Source organism: Anastrepha ludens, chromosome 5 (assembly GCF_028408465.1).
Source record: "Anastrepha ludens isolate Willacy chromosome 5, idAnaLude1.1, whole genome shotgun sequence".
Taxonomy (NCBI): Eukaryota; Metazoa; Arthropoda; class Insecta; order Diptera; family Tephritidae; genus Anastrepha; species Anastrepha ludens.
The window spans coordinates 46,722,531-46,744,481 of NC_071501.1; the positions used below are offsets into that span (position 1 = coordinate 46,722,531).

General features: G+C 37.7%; 2 non-coding genes across 2 annotated transcripts; both read right to left on the reverse strand.

Annotated features, from left to right (window-relative positions):
* Positions 1–215: 215 nt before the first annotated feature.
* On the reverse strand, positions 216–287 carry Trnap-agg (transfer RNA proline (anticodon AGG)). The gene has a single exon. It is a non-coding gene; the product is annotated as a tRNA-Pro (tRNA).
* An 18,253-nt stretch (positions 288–18,540) lies between these two features.
* On the reverse strand, positions 18,541–18,613 carry Trnak-uuu (transfer RNA lysine (anticodon UUU)). The gene has a single exon. It is a non-coding gene; the product is annotated as a tRNA-Lys (tRNA).
* Positions 18,614–21,951: the final 3,338 nt, after the last annotated feature.

The following is a 21,951-nucleotide window of genomic DNA, read 5'->3' on the forward strand; positions in this document are numbered from 1 at the left end:
ACATTTTTTCACTCCGGAAAATAAGAAAATTTACTGATAAATTGTGGTTGTGTAAAATACTAAGTTTTCAATTTGTATTGTCTGAAAGTAATTTTGCTTTACTCTTTTACTTACTTTTTGAAAATGGCTCCTTCGCCCACCTTTATAATAACTTAAACCTTTCAGAATAAATAAAAATTATGAAGTGTAAAAATAATATAAAATAAATTCTTCTTGGGCTCGTCCGGGATTTGAACCCGGGACCTCCCGCACCCTAAGCGGAAATCATACCCCTAGACCAACGAGCCAGTTATACGAACGCATATCTGCCTTCGCCGCTTGGCGCAATGGGCCAAATAGTAAGTTGCCAATAACTTGTTTATTTCATTGAATGCTTAAAGCCTGAGGTTGCTTGCAGCATTTTCATTGGCACAAAAGCGAAGTAAAAAATATAAATTTTATTAACATATACATACTTAATGTATTAGTTGTTTTTGTTTTGGATTTTAAATAATGCTGCGCGAAGAGAAAAATTGATTTGGGATAAAATTAAAATGTATAACGTAACGTATTTAACAGACGGCTAAAACAGAAAAAAAACACCTATTCACAAAGATGATCGCATCGAATCATTTCTATCACAGCAAAACGACTGAATAAATTTTAAATGTGTATGTGCAGTGTTTTGTGCTGGTATTGAAGCCATGATAAAACTATCTCTATGAAGGCGAAAGTATTTGAAAGGAAAAGTGTATTTGTGATTCATATTCAAATACAAGGTGGCACAAAATTAATCACCCTACCGTAAGATGTAAGATTTTTGCAAATGGTGTCACACGTCAATCATATTTGACACTTGTGAATCACTACAACTGCCTAAAGAAACACGAACCACAAGAGTTTATTATTATGAGTAGACCCTTAGAATAATACTCATTAGTCCCTTTTCTCGAAATAGAGGGAGCGTTCAACAATGTTAGCACAAGATCCATAATTGAGGCTCTTAATATGTTAGGCACACATAGATCTCAACGAATGGATAGAGAACATGCTCAAAACTAGAATAATCACCGGTGAGGTAGGCAGCAGCACGGTAAAACGCTCTGTCAGCAGGGGAACCCTTTAGGGAGGAGTTTTATCCCTTCTGCTGCGGTTACTAGTTGTCAAAAATATCCTTAATAAATTCAACCGAAGGAGAATTAAAGTAGTGGCGTACGCGGACGACAAAGTGCCCTTGGTTTCAGGAATGTTTCCAACTACAATCAGTGAGATTATGGAAGGAGCTCTGTTATTACTCAGCAATTAGGCCACGGACTGTGGTTTAAGTGCAAACCCGAGAAAAACTGAACTGATGCTATTCAGTGAAAAAAGCAAGATACCAAACTTTAATCCCAAAAAACTAAACTGCGTTAGTCTTACGCTAACCCAACAGGCAAAATATTTAGGTATTATCCTAGACCCCAAACTCAGCTGGAAGTCCAACGTAGAGTACAGCGCAAAGAAAGCGAATGTAGCACTTTACATGTGTAAGAGTATGTTGGGTAAAATATAGGGTCTCCAACCAAAACCAACCAATTGGTCCTACACAGCCATTGTAAGGCCAATACTAACATATGCGGCACAAGTTTAGTGGCCTGCAACAGAAAAGAAATACAACCAAACCAAGCTGAACAAGATACAAAGAACAGCGTGTATCTTAACTACAGGAGCGCTTAGCACCAGTCCTACTGAAGCGCTTAATGTACTAACTCATCTGTTACCATTAGATTTACACATTAAAACAATCGCTACTTGCAGCGCGGTGAGACTCAGAGACATAGAAAGCTGGAAAACAAGGTCGTACGATCACAACAAGATCCTCCTACAGGGACCCTCGCTGCTCAAAAACAGATCAGACTACATAGTCCTCGATCTTAACTTCAAGAAAGACTTTACGGTACATTTGCCACCCAGAGCCGAATGGAGGAAAAGAAAAGTGATTGGTATATTCGACGTTGAAATCTACATGGTTCTAAGATGAACTGTGGTGTTGGAGCTGGCCTCTGTTCGGAGCCGCTCAACATATTCAAATCAATCTAACTTCTTGACTATTCCATACAGAACCACCAGCAATCAAGGAGGCTTGCAAATCACTAAAATACTATAAAGAAATTGGTGCAAGAGTAGCTAGGAACCAGAACTGCTTGGTCACTGGCTTCAAACTACTCTGATATGGGCTCCCGGTCGTAGGAACATATAGGGTAATGAAATGGCAGATGAGTTATCAAAAAAAGGTTCAAAACTAGACATAACTGAGGCGGTGGCTGTTGCTGCCCCTTTTAACACAATAAAAACATCCATTGCTTCGCACTACTATGCTTTAGTCGAAAGAAGGTGGAAGCAAATAAATAATATAGGTTCGGCAAGCCCTTATTACAGCAAATTAATGAAGTCTCAGACGTAGAGATGAAAAGTTTGCTTTAACAAAATGGATCTGACTTAAAAAACAATACGCCATCACAAGAGAACAGTGGTAGTAAAACGGTGCTAGTCGCTAATTAGGAATATTTCAGCAGGAATACTCAACCACTACAACAACAACAACAAGGGTAAAAGAAAAATTATCAATTTTTTGATTTATCGATTTCGATTAAAAAAGTTATTTCAAAACAAAATGGGATGATTAATTTTATGCCACTTTTGATATACCCTTACGACATTTAAAACGTCTAAAATGTTACATAAACTAATAAAGGCTAATATTTTTTTGCACTTTTAAGCCGTACTATCTCCAAAATGTGACGTACTATGGCTATTCTCGTTCAGATTCGCATTCAGTTCATCAAAAACCTGCAGAAAGTGTTGTCTGGTTCTTGATGGTGTTGATCCATATTGAAAATTTTAGAAGTGCATTACAAATTCTAGGATGCAGCATTATTGAAAATCCGCCGGCTAAAAATAGAATATATTAAATATTTACTTTGGTGCAATTTCCATAGTCTAATATATAATACCTACATATGTTGAGAATAGGACGATGATAGGAAAAGTAGGAAATGAAAGGGAGTGTTTCGAGTGTAATGTGTCTTGAAAAAGGCAAATCGATAATGTTGCCTCTTAGTGTTGTTGACTTATTAACGTCGGATGCACAATCGAAATTGAAGATATCTTCCATGAATTTGATAAATGTTTCGGCATTTTTCACGTTTGTGTAAATGTAACTTGACCTATTCCATTGCAATTCCATTTACCTCCTCCTCTATATCCATACAAAATATCTATCAAACAAATAAAATTAAAATTTTGTTTTGAAAATTGCAACCATTCCATCAATATTTTCTTATGACGTTGTCACGTTAAACTATCGTCAGTAAACCGACTTTACAGACAACCTCTTTTTTCAAAAATTTCGATTTTTCTTAAACAATTAATTGTCAGCCGCCATATTGCTAGTTTTGAAAGAAAAGCTTCGATTAGGCACAAGATTATTTATTATTAAAACTAATTTCTTTTGTCTGATTGATTTTAGATGAATCTGCAAGGACTTGTGATGATCACCGCAAGGGACTTCTGGAGAAACGGGCTCCATACAAACAGCGATAGCTTTTAGAATTATTAATTTGTTTTTTTAATTTGCTTAAGTCAAGTCGAAACATGATGTATTAATGCAATGTGTGTGTGTTTTTTTTTTTAAATAAATCAATTGACTAGAAAAAAAAAAATTATTCAAAATCATCATTTTTTCGGGCTTCTGACCACCGCTAACACCTTAATCCGTTTTTCATAGTCTGAATGAAATACTGCTTTTCAAGACTATTAAAAATTGAATAAAAAAATAAATAAATGTCGTAGGCTGTGCTTTCTAAAACCCACAAAACATTGTAAACTTTTCATTTGGCTGCCCAATACACCAAGATTTGTAATTTTGTTTTTGGGTTACTAAAATATATACTTGTCCGCAATTGATAAGTGGATGTAGGGCATGGCTGCTAACAGATTTTTTCCATATTAAACATCTAAACAGTCTATCTCAATTCTAATTCGAGTCTGAGGTCGCTTAGGGGAATGGACGAGCGGAAGTCGAAATTTCATTTAAATGGAAGATGGGTTACTGTGGAAATTGCTTCACTTTTAGGTCATGAAATGACCTAGCACGACACTTTTCTAACATTTATTGTTCCATGTCCATAGTTGGCTTCCGATCCAATCAAAGATTATATCAAGATAATTCAGGCATTTATTTGTATTTGACGCTCAGTTCCACAGCTAATGCAATAAAGTATACTAAATGTTTTACTGAGGTCGAGAGGGCGAACCAGGTCACACTTAAATTTATTAACGGATGCCACCGTTGGGAATTCTTCTTCTATATAAAGAATTTTGTTTAATGCTCTAACCTAATTTCCTCTTGAGTTATTTGCCGCCAAGTTTGAGCGTTCCTACAAACAAAAAAAAGCTCCCCCATTATCGACGCAAATGTTACGCAGTAGCTGTGGCAGCATTTTATCCTTCGGATGTTTGTACCTGAAATGCACTTCCGATTGACCTGTCAAGACAAGCAACAGCCAGTTGCCTGATATGCTGCTGACAAATTTAATACCACCAGTTGCGACAAAAACAACAGTATTTGTATAAAGAATGAGAAATGCTATTGACACGACGCACTCCAGCCCTCCCCCCGGCTGTGCTTAGCCAACTTAACCAAATGAAAATATGAGAAAATAAAACAGACATTTTAATGAAGTTTCAGTGGTTGCCGGCTGAAGGAGGAATTTGTATCACGTTTTAGGGGTGTTTGAAGTGCAACCCAGCGCTTACAAACATTTGGTTTGCGTAAGTGTATTGGAAATTCTATGAAATCTGCAAATTGCCATGTCATTATTTGTTAACATCAAAATGCAGAGCGTACACACACAACAACAACAAACAAGCAACAACGCTGCTGTTATCCACTTTTGCTACCAGCAGGAACAGCTACATCAGCAAAAATGCCACCAGCAAAGAGCTGGCGATTTTGCCACCCGTTGACACAGTACTGCTGCTCTATATGTTGTTGCTGTTGTTGTTGTTGCGCTTATGTGCGGCAAGTGGCAAGTGGCAACTGACAGCTGCTGTTGCTGGTGTCAAAGAGTGTAATTGGCAACTTGGAAAAGGGGCATGACATACAACAACTACTACTATACCAACAACAACAACAAAAGCACAAATAAGCAGCAGTCAAGCTGAATCCGTTATTATATACTTGTACGTACTTTGAGCAGCAGCAACAACTCGAAACATGGACAGTTGAGCCGGCTAGTATCATATTTGCTCACTTTTTGCCTCCTTTTATTATTTTCATTTTTGCTTTTCTTTTCGTATCTGTCAGTGGGCATGTTTAACTTGACAGCATAATATGGCTCAGTACAACATGTAAGTCGCACAAAATGCCACAAAGATGAGCAAATGCAGGTTGGAAGGTCAAAAGGTATTACACGTAAACAAAGTGGCAATGAAAGCAGACACATACAAAAAAAGGAATAAAATTAAAAATTGGTTACAAAAAAATACTTACCAACAGGTTAAAAACGAATGTTGGCATTACTTGCTTGCAATTATCTGCTTAATAATGCCTGTGCTTATGTACACATATGGTCATTAAAATAGGTACGCTACCTTTATCAATCGAGACCCTTACAGCATTCAGAAAAATTGTAAACAGCTTATCATTTGATTTTAACACAATTAGTATTGTAAACTTTGGCAATTTAAACATTTTTAAATTATTGTACTGTATTAAAGGGTTAGGGGTAGTCAGAGGCCCGAAAAAATGATGATTTTCAATAATCTTGTTTTGCTGGTCAATTGCTTTATTTTACAAAAAAAAAACACATATTTCGATTTGTCTTGAGCAAAAGTTCAAAAAAAAAAAAAAAAAAATTGTAAAAGTTATCGCTGTTTGTGAGGAGCCCGTTTCTCCAGAAGTCCCTTGCGGTGATCATCACAAGTCCTTGGAGATTCATCTAAAATCAATCGGGCAAGAGAAATTAGTTTTATTAATAGAAAATCTTGTGATGAAATGTTTTTCAGATTTTCGAGGAAAAAACCAACAATTAATTGTGTCGAAATTTTGAAAAAAAAATCTTCCTTCAGGAATGAGTTTTTCAAAAGCAGTTTACATTTTATTGAAAACTACCAATCGGTTTTTAAGTTACAGTGATCACCTTTTCAAAAAACATAGTTTTGAGAAAAACGCATTTAAAGTTTTGCTATCGAACGCTCTGGAGCGCCCTTTGTTAATTGTTGAATAACTCGCAAAGTATTGGTCGGATGCACGTCAAATTTTCACACAATATTTTTACGATATTATACTTTAGGAAAAATTAAAATTTTGACCACCCCTAACCCATTAACTTAGTAAATATCCGAGTAAACTTAATAATTCTATATATGCAATATAGTTTCTTTTATTGTTAATTTTATTACTTTGCTTAATTTTTCGCTTTTGGGGTTTGTGCACAAAATTAACTTTTATGCTCTTTTTAATGCTTCGTTTTAGCCGATGCCTAACAGCGCTCATAAGAGAGTGTCCCGTTGCCCTTTTGGCTGCCGATTACTCGTACAAGCCTACCTGGCGTGAGTAGGATGGTGAGTACCACGCATCAAACCAAGTACATGTCTCATGTCCTCAACGAAAGCTATTACTGAATATACATATTTTCATAAAGTGTAATTTCGCCGAATCACCAAAATAGTTACTTTGGGGATAACTCTTGCCTTTGAACTAGTTAAGTGAAAAATATTGAATGTAACTAACAACTAATATGAATTTCTTTCACAGAAGCGTCGTGCGCAGCATTGTACAATTGAGGAGCGGTCTTCGAAAACAAAAAGAAATCGTGCAAATCTAACGTTGCCACCTGGACCGTCCAAATATTTTGTTGTAAATGCCCTTAAGCCCAAGAAATGTACAGAACGACGTGGTGGCAAAGAAAATGACTTTCAGTACTGATAATTTAGTTGTGACTCTTGCCAAGAGGATCTCCTTTAAGTCATCAAAGGCCATTAGAGCTGAAATCAACAACGTAGTATCAGCGAGAACTGTACGGCGTCTATTGTACGACATGAACCTACTAGGTAGAGTAGCTCGTAAAGTTCCTCTGTTGAAACAAGCAAATTTAAGGAAGAGGAAAAGTTTTGCTCAAGAGCACAAGTCATGGTGTGGACCAGAGGGTATGAGGAAATGGTGTAACATAATTTGGAGCAAAAAAAATCGTGTTTCGAAATGATGCTGAGGGAAATGTCAGTCATCCTGAGAGTTAGCACCGCGGTTCAGAAAAAAAAAACACAATCAAGCACGTTGGCGGCAAGATAATGACTTGGGGATGCTTATTTTGCTATGAAGTAGGACCTCATAACCAATAAAGTGGATAAACTTATTTACAACTACAATATATTCTTCAAGAAGTGATGCTATCAATTGCTGAGGAGAATATGGCACTTCGGTAACTTTTTATGCAATGTGATGACCCAAAACACTCTTCAATGTTAATACATTAATAGAATTCACAAAAAAATGCTAAAGTTATGGATTGCCCAAGCCAGTCCCCCGATCTAAACCCCATTGAAAATCATCGATTAGATTTAAAGAAGCAAATCGAGACGGAAACATTAAAAAATAAAAAGGATTTAAGGCAAAAAATTAAGCAACTATGGTATTCTATCCCCACAAAGAGACCTGCCATGGGATTTTCAGTTCTATACAAAATCGATCAAATTTAAACAGTTTTTTTAATAAAATCATTAAGTTTTTTGGTGTCGCATCTATTCATATTTCGCACTGTTTTTAATGACAATATCAACATTTCCTTTCGTTCCTATTGCCACTAGTTTAAATTTTAAAAGATCCTTAAATTGTTATTTTTATTTGTTCTGTTATTACTAATTTCAAAAACTTACATTTTCCATACGAACATGGGGGTACTTATTTTAATGGCCATATGTGTGCGTACGTACATATGTACAATTTACTGCCCATAGCACCAGCTAACAAATTTTTAGCGAGATTTGCGCTAAGTGTCACTATAATTTTCTAGTTTGTACCCGTCCCGCCTCTGCAAAAATTTTTAATGGTTACAGCTTTTGCGGACCTGTATTGTGGCCTGCCAAACCTTACCGAACAGAAATGCCAACACAGTTTGCCATTCTCAACTATCAAACCATAATTATCGATATCGATATTGATAGTTCTCATGCAGTTAAAAAACCCCCGGATACAATTAAAAGGTTGCACAGTGGTTCAGGCTGAGGTAAAAACTTATATGCATATTATCAAACCTTTGATTAAATAGCAGTCTTTCATTAATTATCAGTGGAACTTTATTCTCGAAAGTTAACAAAACACACTTTCATTTTGAATCGTGTTGTAAGTGACTCATTCCTTCGCACTTTTTATATTTGTTTTGTAACGAACTTGGAATTTATTCAACATCCTGTGTAATGAAAATTAACAATACGTATAGAGATGCACTTCTACTTAAAACAATAACTACTAATATATATAAAAAGTTTTAATATATATTTCGTAAAATGATGTGTTTTTTTAACTCCATTTACTAAATCCTATTTCTTATACCTAACATTCAGTATTACATTTAATTTACATCAGAACTCCCAACAGAGTCCAATATTTAAAGTCCACACTTTGATTCTTTGGGGCAGATCAGTAGGCAAAGAGCTGTAATTCTGCTTGGGACGTTGGTTTGGTGTGATATATTTGACGCTCGAGGATTTCGATGGCTAGCAAATCGGTTGTTATATCTTATGCTGATGTTGCCAATTTCTTCAAGTACCGAAAGCACTCCAAGATCACGATAAATTATATAGATACAGGCCAACCATGTCGCGTTAGCACACATGCGCGGCATTTTTGACTGGAACCTCTGTATGATGCCAAGATTTGATTTTGAAGCTGAGCCCCAGATTTTACGTGACTATGATGAGTGTAATCTGCATATGTAGCTGCCATACGTTGCCATACCTTGTTAAATGCTTGTGCAATGTCTAGGAAGACGGCAATACAGTATTCTCTATTTTCCAATACTTCTCTACAGAGTTGACTTGCTCGATGGTGGAATGATATTTCCTGAATCCAAACTGAGGTGTAGGGATATGATTGCCTTGTGCAATTATAAGGCTAAGCCGATTTAGTAAAGGTTTTTCGAAGGCTTTCAATAAAATGATGTTGGAGCTAAAAATATAATGCCTACGAGGGATGCCTTTTATATGTCGGGATTAGAGAACAAAAACAAATTTTAATCACCGAACATCACTTTATTGTTTTTCAAAATATTCTCCATGAAGATCTATACACTTTTTCATGCGTTTGAACCAATTGTCGAAGCATTTTTGCCACTCTGAATGAGGTACCTCCAAAACATGCATTCTGAATGCCGCAACCGCTTCTTCAGGTGTCGAAAAACTGAGAGGTTGTGTGAGATGTGTGAGTGAAGAGTGATCCGGGTTTGGCGATTGGTTTTCCTAATTTCTTGGAAGACAACTGGCAAACAAATGGTTGTGTACCACTCACAATTTACTGTTCTGCGTTGTTCTAGTGGTACGGTTGCGACATGTCCAGTTTTTCCGAAAAAACAGGCGACCATTTGCTTGGAAGTGCTTCGTGCGCAAAGAACTTTTGTTGGATTTGGCCCATCTTGAAGCACCCATACAGTCGACTGCTGTTTACTTTCGGGCTCATACGCGTAAATCCATGATTCATCACCTGTCACGATGTAATAGACGTGTTTCGAAGCCCCGCGATCGTATTTTTTGAGCATTTCCTTCGACCAATCGACACGAGCCTTTTTTTGAGGGATTGACAAATTGTGTGGGATCCAACGCGAACAAATTTTTTTGACAGTCAAATGTTTATGCAATATTGAATGTATGCTGCTCCCACTAATGCCTAAGATTGTCTCAATCTCACGATAGGTCACATGACGATCTTGGTATTGTATATCAGTTCGCGCACAGCGTCAATGGTTTTCGGAACAACAACTGATTTTGGACGACCTTCACGAAATTCGTCTTGGAGTGAACTACGACCACGATTGAATTCACCATACCATCGATAAACACTGGCCCTTGATGGAGCTTCATCGCCAAAAAATGAGTTAAGTTCATCCATGCAATGTTGCTGAGTTAATCCACGTCGAAACTTGTAAAAAATAATCGCACGAAAATGTTCACGATTTAATTCCGTTCTTGGGCCAAGATGAATCTTTTAAGTTACTGTAAACAACACAAATAGCGCTGGTATTTCAAAACGTTCTGAGTACGTAAAAGCCAAAAAATGTCAAACTTTGCGATACAGCTGTCAGTTGCCAGCTTGCAACACCAGGGTTGCCAAATCCCGAAATATAAAAGGCACCCCTCGGATATCATTCCTATCCCTGCAGCGGGTAATTAAGCGGTTACATACGTCTAGCAGCGCCAAAAATGCGTTAAACGAAAACCTTTTTTTAGAAGGGATAACAATAGAAATAAATATAAAAAATTTTTTTTTTAATTTTTCTTTACAAAAATTAGTATATAAAAAATGACACAATGAAAAAAAGTTCATCCACGTCATCATTTCTCCTTCAAATGCTTATGGATCTGTATAAAGTAAAAAAATTCTTGTAAAATAAAGTAGAAGTTATAGTTTGTCGAGCCGGATTTTTGAATTTCGAAAAATTTTGCAATTTACGGCATTTTAAAAAAAGTATGCGTTTTACCTCATAAATGTCACACTTTAATTATGTTTATAAAATTTTTTAATAAAAATTTCGAAAATCTGCCTCGAAAGACTATAGAGAAAACACTTTCGAATATTTAAAAAAAAACGCATAAAAAAATATTAAAAACTGTATGAGTTATCATGCAAACCGTGCCGGAAAAAGTAGTTTCCAGAAAAAGGAGAGTTTAAACTTTTAAGTGCGAAGGACAGTTATCTGTGCGCATCAAATTCTCGTCGGGCTGTTACATTTTCTACCATAACTTTGTATCTATGGGGGAATTTTTACAATCGACTTCCACAGAAATACGCCTAAAACTATGAAGAATAATAATATGTAAAAAAAATCGATTTTTTGAAAATTCTGAACGTAAGTTTAGCTTTATCCGATCTTAAACTCTGCACTTTTTTGGGCTGTAAGTGTTTAAACGTTTCAATACAAATTTCTCAATTATTGCAGTGACCGATCACATTTCATTAAAGTTTTTGACGTGAGACGTCTTATAATTCGATTTAACAGGCTGCACGCACGAAAAAATGTGGCGTTACCTTGCTCATTAGTGTTACCTTGCTTATTTGTCGTTATCTTGCTGATTGCCGTTACCTTGCTCATTTGTCGTTACCTTGAATGAACTGCAAGCGAAAGCGCGGAACGAACGACAAAGCAAACAAAGCAAACGAACGGCAACGTTCGACATCTTGCTCTCTCCTATTTAAGTGAGCGTATATATGTATGTATATGTATGTATATGCGCATTTGTATATAAATTCACATATTTGTATTTGCATATGCCTTCTTCCTGTGTGCATGGTAATGAACCATTTCTCTGTTGAGAATGGGACGATGATAGAAAAAGTAGGAAATGAAAGGGAGTGTTTCGAGTGTAAAGTGTCTTGAAAAAGGCAAATCGGTGATGGTGCCTCTTAGTGTTGTTGACTTATTAACGTCTGATGCACAATCGAAATTGAAGATATCTTTCATGAATTTGATAAATGTTTCGTCATTTTTCACGTTTGTGTAAATGTAACTTGACCTATTCCATTGCAATTCCATTTACCTCCTCCTCTATATCCATACAAAATATCTATCAAACAAATAAAATTAAAATTTTGTTTTGAAAATTGCAACCATTCCATCAATATTTTCTTATGACGTTGTCACGTTAAACTATCGTCAGTAAACCGACTTTACAGACAACCTCTTTTTTTTTATGGCTTAGAGCTATGAGTGCAACTCACATGCCATTTACCATAGGAAAAAGCATTATTTTGATTCTTAATTAAATTCGAAGCGACTGTTATATAGCAATTTTCATAAATTCATAAATTTATGTAATTTTTTCAAATTTAAGCATGCAAATTAATTCTTCAAATTAAAGAGATTTTCAACCCCCGCCATTTGGCATTCGCCAATTGATAATTAAAACCTTGCGAACGTACCTACATAAATTTTTTACAATCACTAACTTCCTAGGTGATCAGATAAAGCGATTATATGCATTATGTTTGTGCTTACGTGCGCTTTTGTATCATCAACGTTGGCTATTTTTAGTGCTAATCTCAAGGGTTCATTTACATGCCGTGAATGCAATAAAATTTGAAATGCTCGTAAAAGCTATTGTAATGCAAGCAAATGTCAAACAGGCAGACAGACAGCCATTCACTCGCACACTTTGCGCACTCATATGGCTGTCAAAAGGCGTTAATTCCGAGATTTGCTTTATATTTATACATTGCAATTTCTGTCAACTGTGGCGAAGCTGCTGCCGCTGTTGGCATTGTTGCTGCTGCCATTGCTGTCAGTGTCAACGACGTTGATGTGTGACAGTTGTAAACAACGAGTAAAGCAATAAATTTCTTAATCAACTCACATATTTTTTATGCACGAGCATTTTTATTTACTCTTACGTACATAAAAATATATTCATTTTTCTTTCCCCTTTTATATGCATAGCTGCTACTGCTTGCCACTGACATGATTGTAGCCGCATTTACGTTAAAATTTTCACTTTTTCAACGTGTGTTCGCGCGAAAAAATTAATCCGCTCTAAAAGACCCGCCTCCTATATCCTACATCGGCCAGTGCACATGCCTAGGGGCAAGCAGCAAACATCAGGCGCAAACATACGAGTTCACATAGCGTTCGCGATGGCGATGTGTGTGTACGATTTAGGTATGTACATATGTATGTATGACTGTGTAGGTGTAATAAATTCCACGCGGAAAATATATACAATATTTTACAGTTAATTTACAGTGCGATAAGCCACATGAGTAGTTATGCCTCATGAGCCGCATTCAACAGACTGATTGTCTCGAACCGTCGTCTTTATGGAACGGAAAATTAAGTATACGCCTTGGTATGGGTACTTATCGCTGGTCCAACGTCCGACCACATATTGCTCGGGTGCTCAAATGCCCACTTTGTTGCCTACTTACATGTGTGCATACCTACAAACAAACATACATATACACAAACAAACGCATGCATATACCCACACGTACGTAAGTACATATTTGACTTGGCGGGTCGTAAGTCCGCATTAGCGCATGTGTTTTAATTTTATGATCGTCTTTTTTTCTGTTATTACTTATTTTTGTATATTTTCAACTCGTGTGTCAACAATACAAACTGATTTATTTCATTGTGATAACCTCAAACAACAATAATAATAATTGCAGTCATAATTTATAGCTTTTTTACAGTACGTATATTTTTTAGTAGCACTCTCTTTCCCATATTTCAATTTTAAATGACTTTGTTTACAGTCGCAGTAGCAGTGCAATTGCCTCTCGGATGCTGATTAATGTAATTTACAAATGAGTATATTTACCTACACATCCTACGAGTGACATATCATACAAATATACAAGCCCTCAAATTTATTTCATAATCAGTCTCTACGTATGTATGTATGTATGCTCATATAAACCGAGTATTATTATCATTTTAGTTTGCTATTTCAGTTTAGAGATATGGCACCACCAGTGGGAATATGTCGCACATGCCTTTGAAGTTTGGCATTTTTACTCGTATTCAGAATATTTTGTCATGCGTGCACTATTCGTGTTATTTACAGGTAAATAGGCATTCCATCTTACCCGTATGTAATTTGATAATCGGCCAAGAAAGTCTCATGTCGAGTGCTTCGAAAATTGGGTCATGCTTAGAAGCAAAAATGTATTGATCTTCATGAACTATTGAAGAAGAATATATAGACTTTAGAAAAAGAAATTCATTTTGCTCGCGTAAAATTTCTGCGCAAATGTCTCAAAACTTTTTTATAGTTTTTGAAGTGAAACTTCTTTAGGCGCGTCGGGGGCCCCAAGGCAGATTGAAAATAGGCGAGTGAAACGGTAAGTTCGGAGCGTTACCGAAATCCGTCAAATGGGCGGGGCCAAGGAGCAGCTGCTCCTTCCCACTCTCGCCTATTCGCTCTCTCTGTCGCTCTCTCGCATCGCAAGCGCTGAACGATGTGAGGGAGCCACCGAGACACGCCGTCTCTCCCCTTCTCTCTCGAATGCCTTTCTTTCTCTCCCGTTTGCTCTATAGCAAACTACCCACGCCGTGCATCAGCCGTTCAGTAAGTGTGAAGCGAGGTTAGGATATTGGGTTGACCTGTGATTCGCACTGAACGTAGCGATATTCTTAAATTGAATGTGTGTTGGTGAACAATTAAGTTACGGGCAAAATGAGTCAGAGTGAGACTGATGTGACGCAAACTTACGCATCAGATGCGACTCATCAACAGATAGTTGTCTCCAATATGCCTGATGAAATACATGGCAATCCAAGGTAAATATATATTAAGTAAATATATCAAATAAATATATCAAAAAATATATCACATAAATGTACGATGAAATACATCACGAATGAGGGATTTTGAATACATAACCTCGTTAACGTGTGGGTTTGAATAGAAAATTCACTAAACTCGTAATTAATACACAGCCGCGGTAAATTGGTTTATCGCGTTCTTTCTGTTGGGCTCCCATGCATGGAACAACCAACTTAGAAGTTTCACTTCTACCGTGCGTGAGTCTGACAGACCCTAGTTTTTTTTTTGTTTTGTTTTTTGGCGGTGAGGTTGGGTTAAAAATGCCTTCGCACCATACAGTAACCGTCGCTACTACGTGTGTGGTGATTCCACTAAAAATATCCCTCCTCTTCTGTTGGATTTTTCCCTCTACCCCGGTACTGCTTCCGCATTGCTTCCAGGTACAGGACCAAGACGGCGTCCTAAGAACGACACTTAGTTACTCACCCTGCGTCCAGGGTCGCGTGTTTTGAGAAACCTATGCTCAATGCTCTTCAGCATAACTTTCCATTTCACGCTTCTTTTTTCAAATAATATCCTCCACGAAATTTGCGATGGCATTCCATTTTTCTTCGTCTATCATCATTTTCTTGATAATTTCTTCAGGTGTAAATACACCAATAGCTCGTTGCACACCTCCTGTTTTCTCTACGTTCCACCTCTCGCATTTAAAGAGGGTGTGCTCCGCATCATCACATTCAGAATCTTCATATATACAGTTTGGTAGGCTCACTTTTCCCATTCGCCACAAATACTTGTTAAAGGACCCATGTCCGGACAAAAACTGTGTGAGGTAATAGTGAACCTCACCATGCTTTCTTTCTACCCACTTTTTCTAGATCGGGTATTAGTCTCGCTGTCCATCTACCGTACCGTTCAGAGTTCCATCTTGCCTGCCAAAGTGTGAGCGTTTGAACTCTAATATCGGAGAAGCGTGGCACTGGGATCCCTGTGTTTTTTGCCTCCCGTCTCCGTTTGCGCTCTTGTGCTAGAATATCTATAGGGATGGTTCCACTGATAACTAAAACCACTGCTTCAAATACTGTTCTGTATGACGAAGCCACTCTGAGAGCGCAGGTGCGTTGCACAGATTGCAGAGTTTTCCGTCGGCATTGCACCCTTAGCGAATCTGCCCATGTTTCGCATCCGTATAAGAGAATCGAGTTCGTCGTGTCCACCAAAAGTTTTCGTTTTTTCTGCGTTGGACCTCCAAAGTTTGCCATGGTCAATCTTTAGCTCCTTTTTTTATGATCAATATTTAGCTCCTGAGCGATGCTACGACTACTAATATGCCTGTCAACTTTGATCATTTCTGTGATTTCATTGACATTTTGGACATTTCGTTCAACATCGAAAATGCCTGCATGGAATCGACGAAACCAAATTGCACGTAACTAGCTGTTAAATTATTGGTAAAATGTTTGGTAACAGGCCCTTCGCTTATGTACATCTTTAGGAAAGTGCAAAAAACTCTGGATATGATTGATAGTTGGTGCAGTGTGAATGGGCTATCGGCAAACCCCAACAATACTGGTATTGTCCTCCTCACCAGAAGGAGGAAGCTTCATTGACTCGTTAGCAAGATCGTATGGATCTACACGGCTATGATAAGTTATATTATCACCTATGCATCAGTCGTCTGGATTAGAAGACTCTCTCTCTCTCGTGGGAGTCATCAGACCCATCGCTGGCTACTACGTTTTTCCATCTTTCTGATAGATCTCGTATACCGTTGTGGTAAAACTGTTCATCTTTTGAGGCTATCCACGGATCAAGCCATTTTTTGATGTCTTTTAAAATGAATGGAACTGCTGGTCAGCTAGACCATGTGCCATCGATCGGAATAGGTGATAATCGGACTGCGCAATATCTGGAGGATTTGGCGTGTGGAGTAGGATTTCCCCTTTCAGTGTTTCCAGGTAGGTTTTAGAGGGTTTGGCAACATAAGGCCGAGCGTTCTCCTGCTGTAGAATAACTTTTTCATGCCTCTCCGCGTATTGTGGCCGCTTCTCGCGCAGTGCTCAGCACAATCGCATCAATTGAAATCAATACCGATCCCCAGTGATGGTTTCGCTTGATTTTCACTGTTCATAATAAATAACACCAACTTGGTCCCACCAAATACATAGGATAACCTTTGCAGCGTGAATATTCGGCCGAGGCAACGACGTAGAAGCATGACCGGGTAGTCCCCATGACAGACATAAACCCCATTGAAAATGGGTGGGTTGCTGTCAAGGAGGCAGTAGCCCAACGCAAGCCAACATCTAATACGCAACTATGGGAAGCTGTAAAGAGCGAATGGGAGTCGATTTCGATTGAAAGATGCCAAAAACTTGTTGAATCAATGCAACGCCGTTGTGCTGCGCTGCAATTCTAAAGAATAAGGGTCATGCAACAAAATACTAATTTAAATACTAAATAAAGCCCTATATAAAAATTAAATCACCATCCTATAACAGTTTTGTCAAAATTTTTCTTACAAATTTTTCTGCCGTTCGGAGTCGGCTTGAAACTGTAGGTCCCTCTTTTTGTGGAACAACATCGAGACATACACCACAAATAGAAGGAGGAGCTCGGCCAAACACCCAGAAAGGGTGTACGTGCCGTGCCAATGACATAATATATATATAAATGGTAGTTAAATTTCAAGGGCCGATGTCAAATGTGAACCACACCTAAACGTCAAGTACTTTCCAGCATTTCATTTGACATTTTTCAATTTCAGACTAATTCAATTTGAATCATGGAAAGATACACAATCGAGCAACGCGTTAAAGTTATTCAGGCGTTTTATGAAAACGAGCGTTCAAATCGAAATGCATATTCAGTGATGAGGCACATTTTCACCTCAGTGGATTCGTCAATAAGCAGAATTGCCACATTTGGGCGAATGATAATCCAAGAGTGATTGCCGAAAAACCAATACATCTACAAAGAGTGACTGTTTGGTGCGGTTTATGGGCCGGCGGCATCATTGAGCCCTATTTTTTCTAAAATGAGGCCGGTCAGGCAGTTACTGTGAATAGTGTTCGCTATCGTGTAATGATAACGAACTTTCTATGGCCCGAATTGGAAGATATGGATGTGGACGATATGTGGTTTCAACAGGACGGTGCCACTTGTCACACAGCTAACGAATCAATGGCTCGAATAATCATGTCAATTGGCCACAAAGATCACTTGATTTGACACCGTTGGACTTCTTTCTTTGGGGTTATTTGAAAGGAAAGGTATACGTCGGTAAGCTAGCACCAATTCTAGAGTTAAGGGTGAGATAATTCGGCACATTAATGGCATATAACCTTAATTATGCCTCAGCGTCATCGAAAATTTGGACCATCGGATGGAGGTGTGCCGCCGAGGCCATTTGGGTAATATTTTGTTCCATGCATAATTGAATCATACCAATATTATCATAATGAAGAGAAATGACAATAATTTCCTAAAAAAATTGTATTTTATTCAAAATCAATACCGGCCCTTGAAACTTAACCACCCTTAATATAAGTTTTTGACCGCTCAAAATTCGCTGCACTTTTTCCAAATATAATTTTACCTTACTGAAATAAGATAAACGCTGGATTTTTTTTTGGATTTGTTTTGTTTGACATTTGGGCTATAAGAGGTCAAAAATAAATTTTTTTATAAAATCGATTACACACACTTTTATAACCCTTTCCATTTACGTATATGCACTACTAAGATTTTGACCGCAGCTGTATGTACGGGTTTAGAAGAAATTATTTTGTAATTTGTAGCCCATTTTTAAAATATTTTAATCAAAAAATGTTTTCCTTCCTTAACTTAATTATTTATGAATAAAAATGTGCGAAGTGAAAATTATAAAATTCGCTTTATTACGAACTAAATAATTCGCACGGAACGTAGCTTCTCATCATTTACTGTATTATTTATGTATCAAAGTGATTGTATAATTTTATATTTGTAAGGAAAACTTTCTGAAAAATAAAAAATTTCTCTACAAAAAGAACAAAATATGAAAGCCGCCCGAGCAGGGACTTGAACCCTGGACCCTTGGATTAAAAGTCCAATGCTCTACCGACTGAGCTACCCGGGCACATACTATAACGATGAGTGGTCAAGAATAACAGCACTTAGTCGCAGAAATCTATTTTATTCAAATTGAAATACATAATAGTTTTTGAAGTCTCAATAGTAAATAGTTTGAAAAAGCAGAAGATTCCAATTGAATGAATGCCTTGTAAACATTTTTGATTTAATAGGACTATGAATAAGTTCGTGCGGTTTTACAACAGATGGCGTAACTTGATTATTATTCCATCGATCCACATTTCCAAACATTCATTGGAGAGCTACTGTCGTAAGGCACAAACGTCAGTATAAGTTTTTTATTTGAAGCGTAAACAACAATATTTTTACCACACTTGAAAATGTCGAATTTCGTGCCAAATAATGTGTTTTTGCGGGGAATTCTTCTTCATTATTTTAATATGAAGAAAAAAGCAGCCGAAAGTCATCGTATCTTGGTGGAAGTTTATGGTGAGAATGCTCTATCTGAGCGAACGTGCCAGAAGTGGTTTGCACGCTTTAAAAGTGGTGATTTTGGCTTGGAAGACGAAGAACGCGAGGGTGCGCCGCCAAAGTTCATGGATACCGAATTGGAGGAATTGCTCGATCAAGATCCGGCTCAAACGCAAGAAGAGGTTGCAAAAACTTTGGGAGTTGATCAATCAACCATTTCCAAACGTTTAAAAGCCATGGGAATGATCCGAAAGGTAGGCCATTGGGTGCCGTATGAATTGAAGCCAAGAGACGTTGAACGCCGTTTTATGGCATGCGAACAACTGCTTCAACGGCACAAAAGAAAGGGTTTTTTGCATCGAATTGTGACTGGGGATGAAAAGTGGGTCCATTACGACAATCCAAAACGTCGGGCAACGTATGGATACCCTGGCCATGCTTCAACATCGACGTCGGCGCAGAATATTCATGGCCTGAAGGTTATGCTGTGTATCTGGTGGGACCAGCTGGGTGTTGTGTATTATGAGCTACTGAAACCGAATGAAACGATTACGGGGGATGTCTACCGACGACAATTGATGCGTTTGAGCCGAGCACTGCGAGAAAAACGGCCGCAATACGCCGATAGACACGACAAAGTTATTTTGCAACATGACAATGCTCGGCCACATGTTGCACAAGTGGTCAAAACATACTTAGAAACGCTCAAATGGGATGTCCTACCCCACCCGCCGTATAGTCCAGACCTTGCGCCATCCGATTACTATCTCTTCCGATCGATGCAACATGGCCTGGCTGACCAGCACTTCCGTAATTACGATGAAGTCAAAAAATGGATCGATTCGTGGATTGCGGCAAAACCGACCGAATTTTTCACAAAGGGAATCCGTGAATTGCCAGAAAGATGGGAAAAAGTAGTAGTAACCGATGGACAATATTTTGAATATTAAATTTGTAACCATTTTACGTCAATAAAGTTTCAAATTTCGAAAAAAACGCACGAACTTATTCATAGTCCTATTAATATTAAATTTTCCTACGTATGTAGATGTGTGCATATGTGAGTAAATACATATCCATACATATGTATCAACATTTTTATATATTGTACATTCACACACACATACAAAAGTAGCTCATCCCTTAAGCAGCTCAAAAGTCGTAAATGGCAGCTGCACGCAATTTAGACCTCAATTTGCATTAAAATAAAATTTGTAATAAATAGAATTAAATTTTCAAAAATATGCACCTTGAATCAATCGCGTAAATTTGCCACCAAAACAGCGTTAACCAACAAATATTTTTTTATTACTCGCTTGAATTAGCGTCGCCCGCGTAGGTACTCGCAGCGCTATCATTGCCCAGGCGCGAATTAAAAGCTTATCAGCTGCAGGCAACACAACGAGACGCAAAATTTCGGACAAGTGCCGCGAGCACATTAACAGTCTGCCCAGTTGTCGCCTCTTAAACAATTTGTTTGCGAATTCCACCAATAAATGTACACAATGAAAGCATCTAAATTTAGATAAGCCAACGTCACGTTCTACAGCCCGCTAGTTGAGCGGAATCACGTGTGCCGGCGATGTGCGAGGCCAGCCCATAAGGAATGAAGGCCGCAGAAAGCCACACAAAAATTAGCGCGCCTATTTTCCAAGTCATTTGAGCAAACACAGCGGAGGTTTGTACACACCTGCATATGTGTTTGGGTACACAAGCGCTCATACATTGTAAATATATAGCCACATAAACAAGTATGTAAATATAATGTTTACGAAGATCCATTACCAGCACTTGATTTTTCGTTTGATGGCTGGCATCCTGAAGCGTGCGACATGCGCTTGAAAAATTTGCACACAACCGTTTTAGAGGCTTTCTCCGAACGTTGAGAAGACAAATAAATAAATGTCGAGTAGCAAATGCTGGCGGCAGCAGTAATACCAAGTACATTGAAATATTGCCTCGGAGGCGCACTCTTTTCGCCCAACTATGCCCAATTTCGAACCTGCGCTATTATCTTCGCTTGTAATTTTTGTTGCTTTCATCGCAAATGGCGCACTGCGCGCTTGCCTGCCGCCTCTTTAATTACAGTATTTAATATCAAATGACAAATTCTTAAGCCGACGGCTGCTTTATTTGTTTGCGCTGTTAACGCTTTATGACTGCTGAATTTATTTACTTTAATTAATTTAGGGTAATTAGCGTTGATGGATGAGTCGCATTAACTGCTACTGCTGTTGCTGTGGCGTTACTTTGCTGCCCAACGGCCTGGTATGGGCATTAAAATTTATAAGACCACATAAAAACCAACCTGAAACTTAAAGTTATGATTCTTCATAAAGTCTTATAAAGCACCAAATGAGTGTGTACATACATTTGTACGTACGTATCTTCTGCTCAAAAAGTACACGAAATGTTTCATGTAAATAAACCGCGCTAGAGATACGCACCAGGTGGTGCAAAATCAATAATTCAATTTTATTTTGGAGTCGCTTTTTTACTAAAAAAAATGATTTTGAGTGACGGAAATCATTTTTAAGAGTCTTTCAAAAGACGGGCCCAGATGTTGTTTTAAAATAAAACTTGTAAAAACTTAGATTAATTCAGGTTTCACTATTTTTATTTAAAATACGACTCTTAACAATTCACTATAGGTCAAATGACTACTTTTTCTGTGCAAAATTAATTACAGCTAGAAAATCATGATATTCAAACCAAAACTAGTCAGCAATTCAATAGTCAGAATAAATCTCAAAAAAAAAAAAGAAATGGAACCCATTAACTAGTACAAATTAAAATTAACCCTTTTGCAACAATTAATGTAAACGTGACAATTCATTTATTTTTTTTAATTATCATCATCAGGTAGCGATTACAGCTCAGGGTGAGCTTTAGCTTCATCCACAATCCTGCACG